At 35.5% G+C, this 11128-nt stretch overlaps 1 long non-coding RNA gene across 1 annotated transcript; it reads right to left on the bottom strand.

Annotated features, from left to right (window-relative positions):
- Positions 1-482: 482 nt before the first annotated feature.
- LOC121866390 lies at positions 483-10009 on the bottom strand. Its single transcript, XR_006088967.1, has 2 exons — positions 9807-10009; positions 483-4486 (listed from the first exon to the last, which is right to left on the bottom strand). It is a non-coding gene; the product is annotated as an uncharacterized LOC121866390 (long non-coding RNA).
- Positions 10010-11128: the final 1119 nt, after the last annotated feature.

Genomic DNA, 11128 nt, shown 5'->3' with positions numbered 1-11128 from the left:
TCTGTTTATTTCCAAACAGGGAAATACATTAGTGTAAAGTAACTTAACTGGTGAGGCATGGGGCTGTTCAAATGTTTGCATTTGTTAATGATGTACAGTAAACATTGAGTTCATTCATAGGCAGCCTAAAACTTTAACCCAATTTAAACTAACATGGGCTACCTGAAATCTTATCATGACCTGATGCAACACCTACAACTTTACCCTCACTTATCTAACCTACCCTTAAGTGTCACTTAATATGACCTTTACCTTTAACCTACACTTTAATCTAAACTGACACCCTTACCATTAACTTGCGCCTAACTTCACACTTCAGTTTTAACCTAACCTGTTTTTCATAACTTTAATCCAAGCAGGTTTACTCATAACCTAATATAACTTAATAGTAATTTAATCTAACATGACCTTTCCTGAACTTCTTTAACCACCTTAAAAAGACCTAAACCCAAAAAGAATAACAGGTATAAAAGAAAAAATGATTTTATTTTATTATTTTATTTTATCAGAATTAAATATGTACAGAGTATGTACATATTCACAGCCAATCATGCACAAATATGTTTATTTGTGCAGTGATTGTACTTACAGCACCAGAAGTGACAATGATGAACAAAAGATGAACATCAACAGACGGCCAAGATGATGAACCGAGAATATCCTACGCCTCGATCCTCACCCGTATGTAGATTGCTCTTTTGACGTGGGCACAGCAGTTCCAAGGTTTGTTACTTGGGGTCACGTGTGCCTCACCAACAACGGTCAAAGCGTCTGATATGTCGTTATACCTGATATTTGAGTTCCTGTGGCAATTATACACTATGAAAACTGTTCTTCGCCACATTTGACGGATGTACAGTTCATCCCAAGGTCACCAACCAATTCACTGTGGTGACGTTCATCCACATCTCACACGGTATAGAATCCTAACCATCATCACTTAAAGAAAACTTTTTGGACTAAAAATTATATAAGAATGCTATATATATAGTAATAATTAACATACAAGATATCATTAGCATATTACCCATTGAAAACTATATAAAATAAAGATAATGAGAGATATTCATGAAGTAACATGCAATGCACAGAAAAAAGTAACCAAGAAATAATGAAATACACGAGTGGCCTGCATGAGACATAAATGAACAAACATTAACTGTTCTATTAAAAAAAAGAAAAGAAAAAAAAAAACACTGTATAAAAATAAAAACAATAATAGTACACCAACAAAATATTTTTTTTATGAAGATTATGCATATATGTATAGCCTTACAGCATATATACTGCATAGGCAAAATAAAGAAAATCTCAGTACCAGTCTTACTGCATTAATGACAGACCCTATTATTAAAACACAGAATCAAGTTCAAAAGTCTTATCACCACAGAAATAGGAAACACGAAAACAGTCCAACAGAACCAAGTCCCAGAAGAGCTTGGGAAGAACTGGAACGAGACTGTATGACTTTTTAAGTGATGGGTTGTGAGGAGTATCATACGGTCTAAGAGTGGTGGGTGTCGGGTGTTGTGAGTGATAACTAAGGTCTTGATAATTACATCTTACCCAGCCAGCCGAGCCACCATCACCCACCCTCACCTGCCAGCCAACCAACCAGCTGGGCTCATCCACCTGCAATGGCCAAGTGGTGGTTGTTAAGTAGTTTCAGATACCTTCTATTCACATAAAGGCTATGTTATTATCTTTATGACATTGTCACCATTAGGTATCTACCTTAGCTCTACACCTAATCCTATACAATACTTTTAATAATGTTTCTGAGTTTGAATCTATTCAATGTCCTGTCAGTATGTGATGACTGGTTAAATAGGACGAGGCCTCCCAAGCCTAATCTTACTGCCCAGGTTGGGACCAAGTAGGCCTGGAAGATATTTGACTGCAACCCCAATAAATATCCCAATACAAGAGTAAGCAAACTGTATTAATAACAAATATATAAACATTTAAGACTAACCTTAGTGTCTAACAAGAATTTAAAGTACTGTACTGTATATAAACCACAAAAAGTACTTAATTTATTCAAACCAATGACTACATAACAACTGACCTGGTGTTATTTAAAGTGTATAGTAACTCGGCAATGTCACTTGAGTAAAAGACAACAAAACTAGCATTCCATTTTCATCTACAACAATAATATTAACTTGAGAAATCAGTGGAAAGGCCAATCCCACTGACTAGTAACCTCTGATCTGGTGAACATCAAAATCTACTCATTCGTCTACCAATTAAGGGTCCTGTGTATTAAGTTTTACTGAAATGCTCTGAGTAGAAGTTATTGTGAGGATAAAATTGTCCATGAACAGACAGATGAATGGCTGGATACCATGATGACTGTACCCCCAAAATTATTCGGTTAGGGGAATAAAATTCAAGAAAAGGTACAGAATAATGGCAATTATGTAAAATTTTAAGTTTAAAAATTATGCACAGTGATTAAATTAAATATATTTAAAAGTTCCTTGTACATATGATTTAAAAATTTAACCAAGCTCAAGTGTTGTTACAGCAATAATTTTTTAAAAATATATTGACAGCAATTATGCCAACAGTAAACAGTATCACAGCCAGTGAACAAATTCTACACTGTGTTTTGGCAAATCTAAACATGTCTGCAAGTGTAAACAGTGAATCTGGTAGTTTTTGAAATATGGAACAATTTCATTTAACCTGAAAATAAAATTATGAAAATTTAGAATCCCTAAATGAACTTAATTTAAATTTTGTTTATCCCCTTTATATAATTCATGACATTTTATATTGAAAAGCAAAATATTGCAGTTAATTTTTTTTGCGTGAAAGACGATACAGTATATTGGTATAGCAGTGACAGTAGAGTCTCATGGGTTGGGTTGTGCTACATTATACTACACTAGGCTAAGGCAGAGGTTTCAGGGCAGGTTAGGCTAAGCAGCTATGTGGATACAGCACTCTCCTCCCGTCCTAATGGTCAATGATTCACGCCCAGGGCACCCCCAGTCCACCCAGCTGTGAATGAGGCACCTAATTGTAAAGCTGAGGAATTGAAGGCGGTCAAGTGCAGTGCTGGCCACCGAGCCTCCTTGTGTGTGGAAGGCTTAGCATTCACGGTACTGTATCCGCACTGCCCCCTAACATGCTATCATGCATATGACTCACTTTCAAGAGCAGCTACATTTGGGAAGGATAAGTTAAGGTAGCTTTTGGTAAGGTCAAACTAAACTAGATTAGGTTAAGATAAGAGTCCCTACATACTAGAGTAGCAACATGGAAGGTCCTTGAAAATAAGATTACGTGATATCTGGGCACCATATCATTGCTATCTGTGCACATCAGTTAGGATCAGACTATTGTTTTAGATGGATGGATGAGTGATCCTTCTATACATAATGTTGGGATGTTGCGCATTTGGATGCAGCAATAGGTCAGATAAGGGTTTTAAGATGCCCAGGTTCCCAGCAGATCTCGAAAGAAGAAAAGTGTGGGAAAATAAGCTCGGTTGCCTTGGGTGGAAGGCCACTACACTACATCATTATTGTGTTGGTTAAGTTTTATGGGTGTAAATTACTGTTAAACACTTGAAGAGATACTTCCTCCTCCTTTACCTGCAAATTGGCATTGTAGAATATGAAAATGAATAATATCCACAACAGAATTAGATGATTGCCTGCAATAATGGGCTAAGTCTTATCTTTTGCTCTTTTTTCCCTTATTTCCTATATTATCATCATAATTATTTTGATTAAAATACTGTACAGGAAATAGCAAACTTATAAGTTGTTTAAAATGTTACTCTACAATATTGATTTATGGTACAGTTTATTGAGAATTTATTGTAATCTAAAGTTTGTAGAAAGTGTGCATCAAGGAACAATACACTACAACACAGGTGGCTCAGTGGCAACAAGTTGGTATTAAATTCAGGTTGTTGCTACTCTCTTTATACAGGGACTCTAAACTAGGTCAGGTCCAGCAAAGCTAGATGAAGTTGGTGAGGCAATGTTTGGTTGCAACAAGCCAGTTAAGGCTGGGCAACATGACAAAGGAATGAAGAGGGAACATGTACAAAGAGGTGAATGTGCTATGAACAGTACAACAGGTTTATGATAGAATATTTTACAGGCAATGGATGGAAGAGGACAACATGACTGGTGGTCAGGATATCTGGAGAGTGCAATGAATGAGAAATAGCCAGAATACATACCTGTAAGAAAGGAATAAAAGAATATGTGGAGCTTGAAAAGTGTGAAATTGGCATCCCTGACAATGAAAAAGACAAATTACATGAGGAGTATGATTCAAGCAGGCAGGAAGGAAGGAAGGGAGAACAAGACTCGCTAGCTGGAGACTCTTCAGTCATTGCCAACCCCCTCAAGGCATTAGAATAGTAAGACTACAAGTCTGACTTCAAATAATATTTCAGTACAAAACAGTAAGAAAAACAGTCCTGAATGGCACTAACCTGTCACTGTTGATTACTAACTTCCTGGAAGAAAAAAAAAATAAAAGCCTAATGTTCATCTAATTGACCACAAAAAAAATATAGGGCTCAGCACCCATGACAAAATAAATTCTCTTACTGCTAGTCCTTAATTGTAGAAAAGTAATTACCAATTCTTAAAGACATTGAACTAAACACATTGAAGCACACACAAAGTCTTGGTAAATCTCACAAATGAAGACAAACTTAAAACCACAAACTAAATAACAAATTACATGACTAATCCATCACCAGTCCATCCATCCAGTCCAGTGAAGGGCTCAAATGCACCATAAAACAGCTGGAAATATATATACTGTATTCATCTCTCAGTAAAACATAACAACAATGAACTCAAAGAATTAACTAAATCAATCACAAACTAAAATCAACTTGACCTACTGTAATCTGCATCTTTAAAGTTATTCTTAAGTTACTTTAGGGCAAGTGGATTGGGCTATGCTCACTATCAACACCCTACTCCCTCCAACTATGCTGATACAGTAGTAGATAAAGAGGTCCGTTGTCCAAGTTATAGGCTGTCATCTTTAGGCCAACCCTTAACGTGGAGTTCTCCGAGTGTCAATAACTCGGCAGCTTCCACAACTACACCTCTCACTCTCTTCCTCAGTAATATATCTGCTGAAGAGTTTTACGTACTACTGGCTTCCTATCACAAGCGTACTTTACCACTGACAAGTAATTTACCGGTCATTTCAGGTGAGTCAGAGCAACTATCATTTCATATACTAACTACATCTTGTAATCCAATATAGTACTGTACAGTGGTCCCTCGGTTAACGAACGCCTCGTTTAACGAAATTTCGGTTAACGAATTACCTTCCATAAGACTCTTAATTTCGGTTAACGAAAAAAAATTCGGTTAACGAAATTCTTACGAAAATGTTTCGACATGCTTTGGCTTGCTCACCAGCTGGAAGATTAGTCCGCCAATATTGAAATCGGTTCTAGGGCTTAGATTCGTTAAAATTGGAGTAAATATCAAGAAGGTTGTACTATTCAATAATTTTCCAAGTTTTACATTAATTTTTTTAGTAATTTTAAACACTTATTTAAATAATTGCAGTGCAGGGAATTAGTTTTTGGTGCGCCCATCAGCCACTTCACTTACCCACCAAGGCCTCAGTTTGTATCTCTGTTCAGTGGAGGAAACATCTTGCTTGTGGGTCTCTTGAACTCAAGAGTATTTTACATTTTTACAGTACAATTATTGGTCATTCTGTAATTTATTTAACATATTGACAATATATGGTGCAGTGCAGTGTTTATTTAAAGAAAATAATCTTGAATTACACCTAGTAAACTTAAAATTTTATGGGTGAAATGACGGCATCAAGCATGGGGTGATTTCTCTTCCACCCCCACTTCTAATTCCCATCATCATCATCAACCAGGAGCCTTCTACATACACACCTCAAAGTAAGTGCACTTTACTGCATTTTTTTTTACTTTGTATGTAATTTTCGGTGAGCTGGAACCAATTACCCAAAATCCCATTGAAACAATGGTTTCGGTTAACGAAATTTTCGGTAAACGAACGACCTTCTGGAACGAATTGTGTTCGTTAACCGAGGAACCACTGTATAAGGACAATACAAACAACCTCGGAAAAAAAAATGCTGTTAAATCTCTTCACCGAGGTTAATGAAAATATAAAGTCATAAAATTGTACTTCTTTTTACTTTTGAAAATAACTCAATTACTTTTGCAAAGGGCATGGCAGTGGTTTTCTGACCTGGACTTTTCTTAAATTAGGAAAACCCAAGGACAATAAACATGATCTAGATACTGTATTTGGGTGGGAAAAAATGTGATCCAACTTTGAAAACCCAAATGCTTAATTTAAAAAATACAATGGAATATCATCATCATAATTAGATCATACAATCATGCAGTCATCAATACAAAAGACAATTCTAATACTGCCATGATGCATCAATGAACTCTACTGGGGACTTTCCAAATCTGGTAAGTAAGGTTTTCCTGCACAAAGCTTGTCTCCATTTGCTAGGTTTACCACCATACAACAAGAACATTATTTGTAGTATCATCACATGGGAATTACTATTGTACTGATTAGTTAAACAAAACTTAATAATTCTCAACATGTTATGATCAGATGCCTTAATGTTCTTTACACTCTTACTTATATTTCTGAATAAAAAAGTTACTGAATGTGTGTGTAGTCATGATGTAAGTACAAGAATTTTTTTTTAATAAAAAGCAATACAATTCACAAACTGGCACTAGAATATCATTTATAGGGATTAACCATACATTAATAATTAAGGATAGAAGTACAGTACAGTGATATCCCCGTTAGCCAGAATAATCACTGCAGGATCGAGAGATTTCCGGATATGGAAACAAATTTTTTCATCCCCAGAATTTTTCCTGGTACTGTACTGGAGAAGTTTTTGAGTCTAAACTAGGCCTCTCGCACGGACACACACAAATCTATACTGTATTTATTTACACAAACACCACTGTACACGTGCAATATATTGTAAACAAAATATGCTACTGCATACACTATACTCCTCAGCAAATGCTGTCATTTTGAGCTTGCAATGCAGGCAGGTCAAATGGTGATAAGATGAAACAGGATGGCCTGCCTTTGTCCTGTACCATTTACTGTAAGCAGGTGTTGCTCAATGTAATTCTCTTCTCCCTCCATGAAGGAGGTATTGTACACATACTGTACATACACCCTACGCACACTCGCATACACTGTCCACTGCTATGTACAGTACACACACTCCCTGGGTTACAGAACACCCAGTTTCTATTATTACAGAGGGTAACTAGTATGGCATAACAACACTATTTGCTAAGGATTATGCATAAGGTGGCTAAGCTCATCCCCTTGTGAGATGCCACCTGTGATTCAGTATAGGGTAAAATACATATTTACCTTATGGAAGGGTCATTTTTGGTTTACAGATAGGGTCCAGTAATGGAACAGTATACATAACTGTAATCACTTTTTACCTCTAACACTGCTATAACGGCATTTTAGGATACGTAATTATATGCTGGCACAGTAATGTACTGTACTAATACAGTACACAGATCATATGCAAAAACAGCAGTAAGAGAGTGAACAAGCTTACAGCATAATGTACAATGGCAGAAGACAGTGAACTAAGAGTGCCATGATGCAAGAGTCTGAGATAGGCTGTGAAATACAACAGCCATCATTGGCATCCCATGCAGTCACATGATATTAATGGCCAATCATAGCTTACGAGCACTCTGAGCTAACCCACCCACATGCCCAGCATGCATCGAAAGCATGATGTAATCTCTCAAAAATTTGTTCCCATGCCCAAAATGGAGATATATTTTCCAGAATGCTCAAAAAATATAAATAAAAGAGGGTGGGGGCTATAGGAGAGTTCCAGGCTTCGAAGATTCCAGCTAACGGAGAAATTACTGCATTTCATAATCTGGCGATTTTCCATTGTAATAAAAGTAAATTCATACAAGTAATTAACACATACCACATACTAATAATCTTAAGGCACCCCACAATATGGAGTATTACAATGTCCATGTTCTATCTTGTGGAGCAAAACACCATAAATATTTCCACACTCTAACCAATCTCAAACTGCCTAACAAAGTTTAACCTACTGGAGTATGACAGCTAACACCACAAACCAAATACTAGCTGTAACTCAAATGTAACCTGACCTGTAATTTCTTATGAGTAAAATTGTGAAAATGGGCCTCACAGGCATTAGACAGAGCATGGATAAAGCACATTATATACCAAGCCTTTAGTATACAAAGAGGCACCACGGCTGGCACTGCGCTCAACCATCTTCTCTTCCCCAACTCTGTACTCATTTAAGGTGGGTGGATCGAGAAAGCTCCAGGATCAAACCGTGACCTCTATGACAGGAGGCAGTGCTGTATCCACTCAACCACTGCACCCCTGAATTATATTTTCCAAACAAACTTAAATCACCAAGAAAATACAGTTTTGTAAAACACACAAACTGAAGTTCCTAATTAACACCAGACTTTAACATACCACAATATCGTAAATTTGTAGATGGTATATACCCAGAGATAACCCGTTTAGTTACAATAGCTTATACCATCGTGGATGTGTATGATCTGCCCCCTCATGACTATATACCTCAAAGTACCAATAAAAAAGAATACAGGTATCTGAGGCAGCAGTCAAGCACACACTAACCGGCATCATTAAAATGTGACAAAATTCAAAAGTAATCGTCACTTCATGGACAACTTTTTAATTGGCCATAATAATAAATTTAGCAAATCAATCACTAAGTCAACTGAAACAATGTCCTATTTATGTGTCAATAAGCACCAAATTTCTGAATATAACTAAGTCAGATAAAAAGCAAGTTGAAATATCAATCTATTGTCCAGATGAGTCTTGACTGTGATGTCCATCATTGACCTTTATAAGGGGATCATTTCACCACGAAAGAGAACAAACCCTACGCTGCCTGGGTCGAGTGTTGCCCCTAATGCATCCCTCATGGGGCAATAACATCCCGAAACAACAAAATACAGTATGCAATGGTGAAGTGGTGTGTTCTAAATATAAAATGAGGCAGATGGTATTATCCTGATATCCTTTGGACATAATACCCCAAGAAAGTTAAGGAAATGACTTCTTTGAATATCCTTTGGAAATAAGAGACATTCCAGGATTAAACAACACCAAAATCCAAGCCAATTCTTGATTAGACACTGGGCTTCTAATCTGAAGCAAACAAACATCTGCTCCTATGTGGCCCCATTCACTATTCCACTAAACTGAAATTGGCCACAACTTCGGTCAACAAAGATGGTAAAGACTGAAATCCTGTTGTAATATGTCTATATACTATGTATGATTAACATAGACAACATTGTTTGAGTAATTGCACAAGCACACATACACATGATGCCTGCCATTTATCTGCCTTGTGAGGGGATAAAATGATCTTCACATGCCAACAACGTGAAATCATTCTCCAGAATATGTTACAAGTTCTCACTGTGGGTTTGTCTTGCTAACATATGTGCTGCAAAAGTAACACCAGAAACATCTGATAATATACAAACCAGCAAAGAAACAGTGGAAAAGTTATGTAAAGAGCTATAAAGTAAAATAATAAAGGACTATGTCAAATTGAACAAAAGGAAACTAAAATCAAAGGTCAGATTCGATGTGCTAAATATGGCACTCACTATATAAAAAATAAATGAAAATAGAAATATCCATCATAATAATAAAAAGTTAAAACCACCCAAACAGCAAGACAGGAATAGGTCTTACCGTGAGTGCCAGGCAGCCAGTTGGGTGGTGGTGGTGGCTGCTGTCAGACAAGCTGAAAACTCCAAATTCCAACATTATTGCTTTCATAACACAACTTGAACAATGTCTATTATACACAGAAACAAACAATTATATATATATATATATATATATATATATATATATATATATATATATATATATATATATATATATATATATATATATATATATATATATATATATATATATATATATATATATATATATACACACACACAGAGAGTAAAAGTAAAAAAATCCGGACCACCTAAGAATCCGGACTTTTCGAAAACTAAATTTTTTTTAGCTGGCTTGTGTGTGTATGTGCGCATGCATGAGCGCTACAGCTGCACAGCGTCAACAAGCGACCACGCAGTCGCCACTTTAAAACGAGCAACCAAACTGTGACAACGTATGTAATTTTGAATCCTACTCTTTCCATTTACAGAGTACTGTACAAGCCCATAATAATGGCTCCTAAAGTAGATAAACTTCGTTGTGTGAAGAGAAAGAAGAACACGTTGAAATTGAATGACAAACTTGAAATAATTAAGAAACTAGAACGTGGTGTGAGCAATACTATTCTAATGGAAACATACGACATTGGAAAGTCTACAATTTATGATATAAAAAAGGCAAAGAATAAATTTCTAGAATTCACAGCTTTTTCTTCAAAACTGCTCGTTTTGATAAATGAAGCATGCTATATTTGCTAATGAATAAACTATCAAAATGTACCTGTTCATCTCTTCTTTATTCCTCCTTAAATTTGAATTTTAAAAGTACTGCCTGAGAATCCGGAAAATCCGGACCGACCCAATCCCCAAGCAGTCCGGATTTTTGGACTTCTACTGTATGTATGTGTGTGTGTGTATATATATATATATATATATATATATATATATATATATATATATATATATATATATATATATATATATATATATATATATATATATATATATATATATATATATATATATATATATATATATATATATATATATATATATATATATATATATATATATATAATTTCTAATGAGTAAAAATGCTAATGCTCAACTTTACTGAAGAATGAAGAAATGATTTTTTGGTGGTGACATTTGTAGTGTATCCTGAAAACCTGAGAAATTTTTAATGATAACTTCCTTGTCTTGCACACATTATGCTCACTTCAATTTTAATAATATCATTCAAAAAGAAATGTTTACCTAAAATACAAAATTAGATATTTAATGCCCAAACAACTTGACACAACACAAGAGGTATAAATGAATTCCTGAATCACCTAGTTTTGT

This window comes from Homarus americanus, unplaced genomic scaffold, assembly GCF_018991925.1.
Source record: "Homarus americanus isolate GMGI-L3 unplaced genomic scaffold, GMGI_Hamer_2.0 scaffold16430, whole genome shotgun sequence".
Classification (NCBI taxonomy): Eukaryota; Metazoa; Arthropoda; class Malacostraca; order Decapoda; family Nephropidae; genus Homarus; species Homarus americanus.
This window is presented reverse-complemented; position numbering and strand designations above follow the sequence as displayed.